The sequence below is a fragment of the Ostrea edulis genome, chromosome 7 (assembly GCF_947568905.1).
Source record: "Ostrea edulis chromosome 7, xbOstEdul1.1, whole genome shotgun sequence".
NCBI classification, from domain to species: domain Eukaryota; kingdom Metazoa; phylum Mollusca; class Bivalvia; order Ostreida; family Ostreidae; genus Ostrea; species Ostrea edulis.
Genome location: NC_079170.1, coordinates 23282137 through 23293698, shown reverse-complemented (window position 1 = coordinate 23293698; position 11562 = coordinate 23282137). Strand labels below are relative to the sequence as shown.

The window sequence follows — 11562 nt, the reverse complement described above, 5'->3', positions numbered from 1 at the left end:
CGAGCATAGACCTATATTTGTAGCCTTTCACCGGTCTTGATAAATATGAGTGGAAAATTCTCGATAGGAACGTTATACAATACACAATCAATCAATCAATCCACAATCTAAACAATCTTTTAACATTATAGAGAAAAGGGTAGGTGACTGCATTTTTACTTAAATTAATATGGACTTAAAACCCAGTAAAAAGTTATTTAAAGACGATGTAATTGTAAATATGAAAGATGAGATAATGAACAGTGATCAATCTCTTAACTCGTATAAGCAATGCAAAATAGAAAGTTGGGCAACATGGACCCCTGGGCACTCCAGAGGTGGGATCAGGTGCCTAGGAGGAGTAAGCATCCCCTGTCGAATAGTCACATTCGCCGTGAGCCCTATATCCTGATCAGGTAAACGGAGTTTATGTATACAATCATGGTCTTCAAGTTTTTTTTTAAAAGTCAGATGGTTGTCACAGATTTAAGACAGTTAAAAGTTTCGAAAACAAATTGAATATATATTTGAATTTTGCATGGATTTTGGTTTTGAAAACAAATACATATATTTATTTACGATTTTTATTACAACGTTGTAGCTAAATCTGGTCTACAAAATATGTGCGTTTGAGGGTCGGTAAGTGGGTGTTCTATTTGAAGCCGTACATATCAGTATGTGGATAAACACGAGGAAATTCGTTATTTTCACCAATTTGGATGCCTCCTGTAGTGTTTTTATAATAATTCTAATAGCTTTCTTATGACTTTTTGATTTCGGAAAATCCATCGACGGTTTTGGATGTTGGACATTTTCCAATGTTGAATTTTTCCATGTTTGAAACATTACAGACATATACTGCGTACAAGATATAGCAATTTATTTTGTATTGCTAGTTTTGTTTTGCTGTCTCTTCACAATGCTTTGAATTTGTTATGCAACATGGAATACACATAAAAATAGCAATATACAATTTCTGAAAATGTTTGACTGAATGGCGAATACTTCCTGTTACTGTTAAACATTCTCCTTATCAAGGTGCTGTTGTAGATTCATAAAGTTTAAATAAAGTATTTAGCATTTAATCTCCGCGGGAAGTTTGCCATCATTTTGTGAATTTTTGTGAGCGGAACTGCCTGTTTAAGGTAGTAATTCTTATGTATGAAAAACAGCATCCTGTGAGGTAGGAATACGGCACATGTTAATTTTAATATTAAATTTTCTCTGTAATCGTCTTTTCCAAATGGAGATAAAAAACCTGTTCAAAATATTTTCTTGAAATTGATCAATCCTGTGATTTTAAAATTGATTCACTTTCTATAGCTTGTTTTCAATTGTAGTTTTGTCCTCTGGGCTTTAAGTTAAGGATAATTGATTCTTTCTGAATTGCTGTCCCAGTTTTTCACCCTTTGCAACATGTCAATATCATAGGTTACACATTTTGTATCTATTTTGTATTGCTTATGGGATGTATGGGATTTATTACGGTTCGTTATCTTCACATTTCATGACTATGTTTTTCTCTAATGGGAGAAGTAGGTCAATAGGTTCACAACCAGTACCATGACTCCAAATTAGTGAAAATGTATTACATGCATGTGAATGAAAGTTATTTAGGTACTTTCATCTTGTATCCCTTCATAGATAAACGGTTGCATATAATGTAGAAAATAAATTGATATGCCATATTTTGACAATTAAAGACATATTTCTGATTTTGTCTGTTTTAAAGTATCTAAAATTATTACATTTCTTGGAAAGTTATGCATTGTTTCAATATGATATTTAGTCGGATTGTTGACTGTTGTTTTCATAGTCAATCAATTCCATGCATAGTGCAAGAACCTGAAATGATACAGAGGCTTAGGAAGTGGGTCGGGAGATCGTTAAAGAAATCAAACCAGTTTAACTTAAGGTAAATCCAAATTTATATTTCCCTAAAAAGTATCATTCTTGTAAGCTTTAAGGGCTTCACCGTTAACTGTAACTCATCTCCGTAATTGTTGGGAGGTACACGATTACAAAGAAGTGTAGAATTTCAATAATTATGGATCGAATTGGGCAATTAAGATTCAATCAAATTTGTCAATTCCGATATCCGAAGTTTGAAAAATATGTATGAAAAAGTAAAGATGAGGGAAAATGATAAATCTCATAAATACTATAAAGAATACAAAATTGACAGTGGGGCAAGAACGAACCCCTGGAACACCAGAGGTGGGTTCAAATAGCAATAGGTACAATGTAGGATGATCAAGTATCCCCTGTTGACCGGTCACACCCGCCGCGAACCTTATATTTAATCAATCTGTAATCATACTTGATATGTAAAGAAATATATATGATTAAGTTTTGACTAACATATTGCCCCCATGCTCTATATCACCTGCTTATGGTGTTCATATACCTCAACTGATTCGACACGCAAGATATTGATCTCTTACTGTTGAAAGTTAATATATTTAGCATATTAGGTGGCTAATTGGAAAATGTAAAAAAAAAATCGCGTCTTGAACATTATACTCTGGCTTAAGATATTCATTATCATATATCAATATTCATAAGAGAACATGCTGGTTCATACATTCATGTAGTATATGATTTCGCTTTTTTATTATCACATGTACGATTGATTGAATATTGTTTTACGTCCCTCTCGAGAATATTTAACTCATATGGAGACGTCACCACTGCCGGTGAAGGGCTACAAAATGTAGGCCTATGCTCGGCGTTTATGGCCATTGAGCAGGGAGGGATCTTTATCGTGCTACACCTGCTGTGACACGGGACCTTAGTGTTTGCGGTCTCATCCGAAGGACAGCCCCATTTAGTCGCCTCTTACGACAGGCAAGGGGGTACTGAGGACCTATTCTAACCAGGATCCACACGGGATCACATGTACGATGATCTTGTGTTCAGTGTGACAGGAACTCTTGTCAGTTCTACAATATAATAATGCCAAAAATCATGTGCAAAATAAATGTGAATAAATTTATTTTTTGAAAATAGTATCCTGTACATGTGAAACGCTGCAGAATATAATGCTTGTTTAATTACAATAGTTATAAAAGTTGTTTTAGGAATACGGTTATTTTCTGAGACATATAAAAATATCATATGAGGTAATTGTCCTTGCATTACACATTGCAGAATAAAAAAAATTCCAAACCACCATTGCAATATTGTATCCAGTCAATCTTGTGTCGTAATGGCAGGGTAGTGAGTTTGAATCTCGTCTGCCCCTAAAGCGAGATGTGAAAATATAACGACTGTTCCTTTGCCGAACTATTTACATTCGAAATGAAAATCGTGAATCTTTTAAATGATACTTGAAACACGGTATATATATTGACATGATCATACAATTCATACAATGATAATGTAATCATCTTTAAAAAGGTTATTACCTACTATTATACAAAAATGTAGAATTATTGTTTTTATATGGTACGATGTTAGATATTTTAGAGTATCATATAGTTTAATATCTTATCCTTTAGATTACTAATATAGAAAACAGGTTATTTATACTTTTTTCGAAAACATGAAGTATTTGTAGAAAATGTTTACATACCTTCTTTTTAGGATTCTTACCGTTCTTTTAAGTCAGGAAATTGCAGGCAAAATTATCGCGGTGCATTTTGTAAAAAAAAAAAAATCTGCATCAATAGGAAACAGCACATTGTAGATATCATGATAAACCAAAGATATATAAAACAGTGGAATACTACTGTTATACACTCGACATGTATCATTTTCATACGTGTATATTCGAACGTCATTCTATTATTTCCTCCTAATTCAACTCTGAACATCTTTGGATATGGTGACAAAAATCCTCTGGATAGAAGAGAGGAGCCATCATTTAAATGTAAATACTGCAAACTATAGAAACTTGAAAATAAACATTTTTTTCCAATCCAAACCATGATGAAATTGGACATCTTGCATCTTACATATATGATAATTCGAACCGGGCATTGAATTGAACCTTGTGACACTTTCTGAGTATTAAAGTTGTGTAATCAATTATCAAAATAGCTGAAAATATAAAACATGAAATTGTGAAACCCATCATTAGATATTTTCTACTTCTAAGTTCTATGAAAATGTTATATCTCTAAATCTAACTGTAACATTCTATTTCTCAAGAATTTGGTCCATGGCAAAACAATGAAAGACATTGAAACTGAGGCGCTATACAATATGATTGACTCGTATTGACATGTATCGATATATCTGTTGCGGCAAAAAAAAAAAAAAAAAAAAAAGTAATGATTTTGAAATATATGTCTTCATACTTTTTAAAATAGAAATCTTACTGTAATTGTTGAATTCGTTTTCCTTCGTAATGTCGCTGGTACAGTTATCTTCTATGCCAAAACAGTCATCACTAGAGCAAATCTCGCTACATTTGTATCGACATGTCATTGTGTGTAAATGTTGATGCGCTGCACAATACATACACACGTGAATGCCATGGTTACACGTGACACAAGGCGATCCACATATGTTTGGTGTAGAACCAGAATGGAATTCTGAAACAACGTTTCAAATATGCATGTACACACAATAGTTTAAAATTCAGTATATTCAATAATATCCCAGCAACATTGTCGATAAAGTGGTCGCTTCACGACTTGAAAGTTTCAGGTTCGATTCTCCATCCTGATGGTCAAGTCAAAACCATGGAAATCTAAAATTGGTAGTGAGTGTTCCTTTACCTAGACATTCAATTACAAAGCGATTTATTTTCTGGAGGTCAGTTATGTGATAAGAAGGCAATACAAACACAGAAAATGATAATCATGATATTGAATGTACGTGTATAATTGTTGAAGATAATTAGTGTATCAGGATCGTTCAATTCAGCATTATATGTGTTTAATTCTGTTACAACAGTCCCATCCCCAGTATTTGTGTCTAGAAGCAGTTCTGGAAACTTTAGAAGGGAAATAAAGTAAATTCACCAGGAGAAATAATGTCTACCATTAACTTTCCTGTTACTCAAATGCACAGGTCTGATGGTGAACTTCACGTATAGAACTATTCTCTTTTTCTCTGAATCTATAATCTGAACGTTCTTGACGAAGAGCTTCCTGTTTATAAATTAAGCTATGAAGTATTCCAAAACAGTCTGAGTTTACAACTGTCAGGTGTTTAAAGGTTACGAGTAAACCAAACACGTTTTACATAAGTCGATTGCCATTTGGCTAAATTGCCCAAACTCTCCCACATTGTTCCGTTTAAAGGCAACTGTATCGTTCGGTTGTTCAGAGCTGGATGCATTACTTGGACGCCCATTCTTGTTTGAGGTATTCTTGGAAGGAATCCGTTTTGGTCAATATGTGAAACAATGTTTTTAAAGAACTTGGATCCGATGCCGTAAACTAAAATGAATGATCCTTTGCAAATTTCTTGATTCTAAAAGTCATAAACTTTCCTTTCCATTTGTTTTGCTACAGAAGCCAGCACATAACATTTGATCCAAAACAAACATGTTTTTCTCCTTTCTTGATAGTTCATTGGGGGTCAAGATGGAATATTTTACTTCCTTTAATCCCTACATCACCTAGACAGTTTTTCAACAGCCATGCACTATTTTGAAACTGCGTTTGAAACCTGTTAGTTATTTTCGTTAACCTCGGACTAGAATTACGATTTGTCATTAGAAAAAATCCCACGTCAAGTAATTGCCGTCTAAATATAGCGTCTTGACTTTAACTTAACTTAAATTGTATTTCTTTTTTATACATACGAAACATTTATTAAGTTTGCTACCAGTTATACAATTCAAATCGTAAGCCATTCCTTTTCCATCGAGAACCCAAACTAGCTAACAATATATCTGAATTGATATTTAGCGGGATTGTTCAACAGAAATTGTGTAACTGGCAAGTACAAATAAAAAAACCCAGAAGAATAAAACTGGCTCTCTGTTGCCTGCCCATGAATGCTTTTCGACGTATTATGACAATAGACATCCAACCCGTGTATTGTATTTATTTTTACATTATCATGTAGAATTCCTTTATGTCCGTACAAACACAGGACTATGAGAATTGTCTTTCAGTATCCGAAGTATATAACACTAAATATTATCTGACATTCATTGGTTTGCTGAAGCCTGTTTTGTATTTTTGCATTGTCAACATTCATGTCTTCACATGATGATTTTTACTCCAATTCGTAATATTCTATTAGCAATTGTTTTAAATATGTAATGAGAGAAGGAATGAGTCAAAAATGTTTTTTCCAGGAGAAATGACAAGTACAAATCAGCATGGAAAGTCACATAGAGCCAGGGCATTTTCATTATGGATTATCCGGAATATACCGTAGAAACACTTGACAATCTGTAATTGACCTGTCAATTTTGAAATTAGCATCAGTAATGGTGGCTTGTGTGCAATTGAAAACAAAAATCAACTTATTGAAACTAGTGATTGATTGGTTTTATATTATTTAACGTTTCGCTCGAGAATCTTTCACTCACGTGGATACGTCACCATTGGCGGTGAAATGCAGCAAAATTCAGGCATATGCTCAGTGTTTAGGGCCTTTGACCACGGATGGATCTTTTTCGTACCACACCTGTGACACTGGATCTTAGAGTTTGCAATGTAAACCGCCCTTTTTAGTAGTCGCCTCTTACGATAAAGAACAGTGATCAATCTTATAACTCCTATAAGGAATGAAAACTTAAGAGTTGGGAAACTCGGACCCCTGTATATACCAGAGGTGGGATCTGATGCCTAGTAGGAGTAGGTATTTCCTTTCGACTTGTCACACCTTCTGTGAGCCTTATATCTTGATTGATTAAACGGAGTAATCCGTAGTCAAATCAGTGTGTAAAGAATGACCTAACAATCGGTATAAAATACGTGAGACAGCACTTAACACAACGGCAGGACGTATTGGCAAATTAGATCATTATAACGACCATATATTTGCAAAATGATGGTTTTAAAGAAGGCTGTTCAAACCCCTTTAGCATCAACTTGTTTGTCAGTAGCCTGACCTGATTTAACAACTTATCATACGCAAAATAAGCTCATGCGCATTGAATCACTTTAGGGACATAAACACCATATGTAAATGATAATGAACTAGTGGGTATTGTTGTTTTTTTTTTTTTTTTTTTTTTTTTTTTTTTTTTTTACAAAAAAAAAACAACAACAGATGTATCCCCTTCAAAGTTTGATTGTCTAATAGCCGGGGCAACAATGAGTGCAAGGGTAAGAGGCAATAACAACGGCTTGCATCAATATAACACCTAAGTTATAGTCTTGACTATACTTTGATGTAAAATGTAAAAGAGTGACTTTGAATGAAGAAATGGGTCAAGGTCAAAGATTTTGGTACAGTACATCTTGTCTTAATATCTGCTTTCTAAGTTGTAAGTTTGAAATCATAATGTCAAATAGTTCCCAGGTTATAGTCTTGATGTAAAAGAGTGACCTTGACATTGTAAGTGGATGAAGGTTAAAAATGTTTGTGTTGTGCACCCCTCTTCCATATAACATCTCCATATTCCAAGTTTAAAGTTTTAATGTCAAACGGTTGTCAAGTCAGCTTTTGGCCTGGACTATGTTTTGACATAAAAAATTGACCTTGACTTTATAAATAGGTCAAGGTAGAAATTTGTGGTGGAATTCCACCTTCCCCCTTCTCATATTCCAAGTTTGAAGTCTTAATGTCAAAGCGTTCTAAAGTTATGGTCATTTCATGTTTTTCTTCATTTGACCTTGAATGAAGAAAGGGTCAAGGTAAAAAATGTTGGTGCACTCTTCTATATCTCCATATTCCAAGTTTGAAGTTTTAATGTCAAACTTTAATGTTGACGTAAAATATTGACCTTGGTGGAATCCCCCCTTTCCCCCTTCTCATATTCCAAGTTTGAAGTCTTAAAGTCAAAGGGTTCTTTAGTTAGTGCCCGGACAAAATTTGGTTGAAGAAGAAGAATAAGAAGAATAAGAATAATAATAATAAGAAGAAAAATGACAAAACAATATGAAAGGGAGATATAAATATTGTTATATAAATATGGAAAGTTGACGACGGAGGACCTGAATGAATAACGTTTGTTATAATGTTGAATTGTTAGTTTGCCGTTATCATCTATGTTCAATAGAATATCAATAGAATATCAAAGTACAAAGCAGATGCGGATCACTCTGGTGCCAGCTAACAAAGGAGCACAAGGGAATTCCAAACCTGAATACCTGAATACCAAAGACTACGGAGATATTGTCAACAAGAAGCTCAATCATCGTTGTAATATCATCTTCAGAGTACTTGTGCATAGAGGCAGAGTGGCATTTTAGAAAGTAATTTTTTGAATGAGTGATCATTAGATATGAATATTTCCTTTTTTGTTGAAGAAGCAACCGTCTTTAATGTCAAGAAGTATAGCTTTTATGTTATCACGAGGAATGGTCGTGTAAAATGTGACAAATCGTTTTGATATTGATTTGAAAAACGTTTATTATCTAAAACTTACTAAAAGTTCTTTAGAATGTTTTACAACATGTTGTGAACGAATATGTTTGAAGTCCCAGCTGTTAGTAGTTCCGTGAGTTGGAAAGATATAACAAATATAATTTGTCTTATCTTTGTTTTTCAAATCCTTCTTATACTTACGATAAACAAGTGATACTGAGGACATACTATAACCCTGATTCTCACAGAAGAAAAAAAAACTAGTGAGGTGGAATTCAAGGACAAAATAACCTAGATAGTGACAGGATGTCAGTATGCTAACGATATCTTAGTCAACAATTCCATGAACACGTAAAATCAAAATAGCAAGGGGAAATTGAGGACATGCATCGATCGGAGATACTGACGAAAATTTAGAACGCACTTCAAAAATGGAAGCTCAAATAAAAGTAAGCAGAAGATTGATGTCTTAGGTGGTGTTTAGTAAAACATTATGTGGTTAGATGTTATGTACCTTTTAATGTTGACGCTTTAATGATTTCATGAGTGCAACACTTTCCATAGTAACCCTCTATACAGCTCTCACATGTCCCTGCTTTCTGGTCACACTTAGCGTTAAGACAGTTTGTTGGACATTGGTGCTGACAAACGTCACCATAGAACGGTCCTTGACATTGGTTACAGACACCTTTTATAGGACTACAGGACACACACTCCTTCCTGCATTTAGCGCAGTTTGGTCCATAGCGATCTGCAGGACATACTGGAAAAGAAGTATTAAACGAAATTTAATCTCGGAATTTCGATTTTCGTTTTGAAAACTAAACATTCATTGAATTGAGAGTATACTCGGTCCATTCAATCAATTTCAAGTTTCGCGAAAATGAAGCAGAAGTAGTACTACATGAATTGATATTGATTCATCTTAACTCCGTTATTTACTTATAGGTTACACTTCAAACAGCCTCAATGGTCCGTCATCGGTCCTTTTTATAATAATGGTATCCCCCGTTATCTCTTTGTAGCATTCCAAGGCTATATTTTGTTGTTTTATTCCATGGAGACTGAAATTCTGACACACTGTTGATGAATTCGCTATTACGTCATCTTCTTTAAAGTGTACTTCATAAACTCCTTATTAAAAGTAAGGAAAACACCCCATAATTGCTCAATCTAAAATAACAATTCTTAGTAACATATTGTTTTCTACAACCAATGTTTTACACTATAAATATAAAACATTGATAGTATAAACCATTATCAATGTTTTATAGTTATAGTGTTTTGTACAATCACTATTTTTATGATAAAATTGATACATGTATCTTTAGAATGAAATTTTGATGTACAAATTAATCAACACTGGAAATAGTTCCGAATGTTAGAAGTACTAGAATTAAACAGTCTACCTTTAAGGGATGACGATCTTACAAATTATTATGTCTTGCAAGAATGGGTTTAACTTAGTTTAAATGAAGTGTTTGACGTTCGAACTCAAATCATAACTACTTGACTTATTCACAAATCTTAAAAATATACCTCCTCTGGTTGATATAAAAATCCACTTAATCTCATAGTTTCTGTCCAATTTCAGAAACCAAGATGCCTGGACATTTTCTGTTGATTGGTAGAAAGTGTTCATGTCGTTATCTAAAGCACCGAGAAATCCCGTCGAGAAATCGGTAAAATTCCGTAGAAATAATCGATTGATACCAGAAAGTCCTAACAAAGAAATTTGAAACAAAAGAAATTATTCTCATCTAACCATTACAAATGTTGAACAACAAATATGGTAAGTATTGCATTTTGTTTGGTGCATTAGAAATTTTTATCTTGTAAAATGGTTAGAAATTGGAAGTAATTGAAACTTGATATTAAAGATTACTTTTGGCAATTTATGACGATATCATGCGGTAGCAAAACAAACTAATATAGCAGTTTCGAATTAAATCCAAAATACCATTCTATTCTGAATTACACATTCCAGATTACGAAGGTTGGTTAACCCTTGGAACGTTAAGTATAATTGATGAAGGGTGAAAATAATGAATAGTGATCAATTTCATAAATTCCACAAGCAATACAAAATATTTAAATATACTACCACGTTCCTTTCCTGAACTATATGACTAGAGCAATCTGGCACCCAAGATTAAATTTAAGGGACACTTATAAATACCATACAGAACAAAAAATTGAGTGGGACAAAAACCAACCACTGGAACCATCAGAGGTGGGATCAGTTGTCTATAGCTAGGACAAGTGAGCATCCCTGTTGACCACTCAAACCCGCCGTGTTTGATCAGATAAATAAAATAGAGTAATCCGTGGTCAAAATTAGCATATAAAGCAATATCTTTGAAATAGTTTGACCAACATAAGCCCAGTAGCTAAGTACATCGTTACTAACTTGAAAATACGAATGTATATGATATTCAATTGCTGTGATAAACTTTTGAAATTCATTTCAAAATTAAGGATCATCTCCCTGAAGCATAGCATTGATACTTAGGCGAATTTGACTCCAGTCTTTTGTACTCTGTTTTTATTTTTATTTTTTTAAAACATACATACAGTATATATATACATATATTCTGCAAAGAAACTTGTACAAAATGTTTATAAGAAGCCATCAAAGGTATATGTATATATTCTTTTCTGAGAGAGAGAGAGAGAGAGAGAGAGAGAGAGAGAGAGAGAGAGAGATGCATTCAGTCATTATCTAATATATTAAAGGTATTTATTTTGTATATCTAGTTCTTACAAGTTTATTGTTATTTCGCATTTCTAATATTTCGACTTGAGGATCACTGACAAATTATTTGTCTAAATGCGAATCTGGTACATCAAACTTGGTACCGTATAAATTTTACATACTTCTCCCCTGCTCTTTATCTCTTTACAATGTATATATCATTTCAAAGTTATTTGAAAGGCAACTTCTCCATCGGCGCCTTCCCATATGTATGTAGCAATATTTCAATATCACCTGCATATGATATTTATATATCTCAACTGATTTGATACGCAAAGAATAGTTCTCAGTATGATCAGTTTTTAAATCAATGCGAGCTACTCTCAACAAAGTTGATGTCACAGGGGTTTCAAGTCTCGTTTAAAATCAGCATTTAGTAAATTCTA

At 33.6% G+C, this 11562-nt stretch overlaps 1 long non-coding RNA gene across 1 annotated transcript; it reads right to left on the bottom strand.

The window, feature by feature from the left end:
- Nucleotides 1–2727: 2727 nt before the first annotated feature.
- On the bottom strand, nt 2728–5574 carry LOC130047935 (uncharacterized). Its single transcript, XR_008796747.1, has 2 exons — nt 3152–5574; nt 2728–2921 (listed from the first exon to the last, which is right to left on the bottom strand). It is a non-coding gene; the product is annotated as an uncharacterized LOC130047935 (long non-coding RNA).
- Between the last annotated feature and the right edge of the window lie 5988 nt (nt 5575–11562).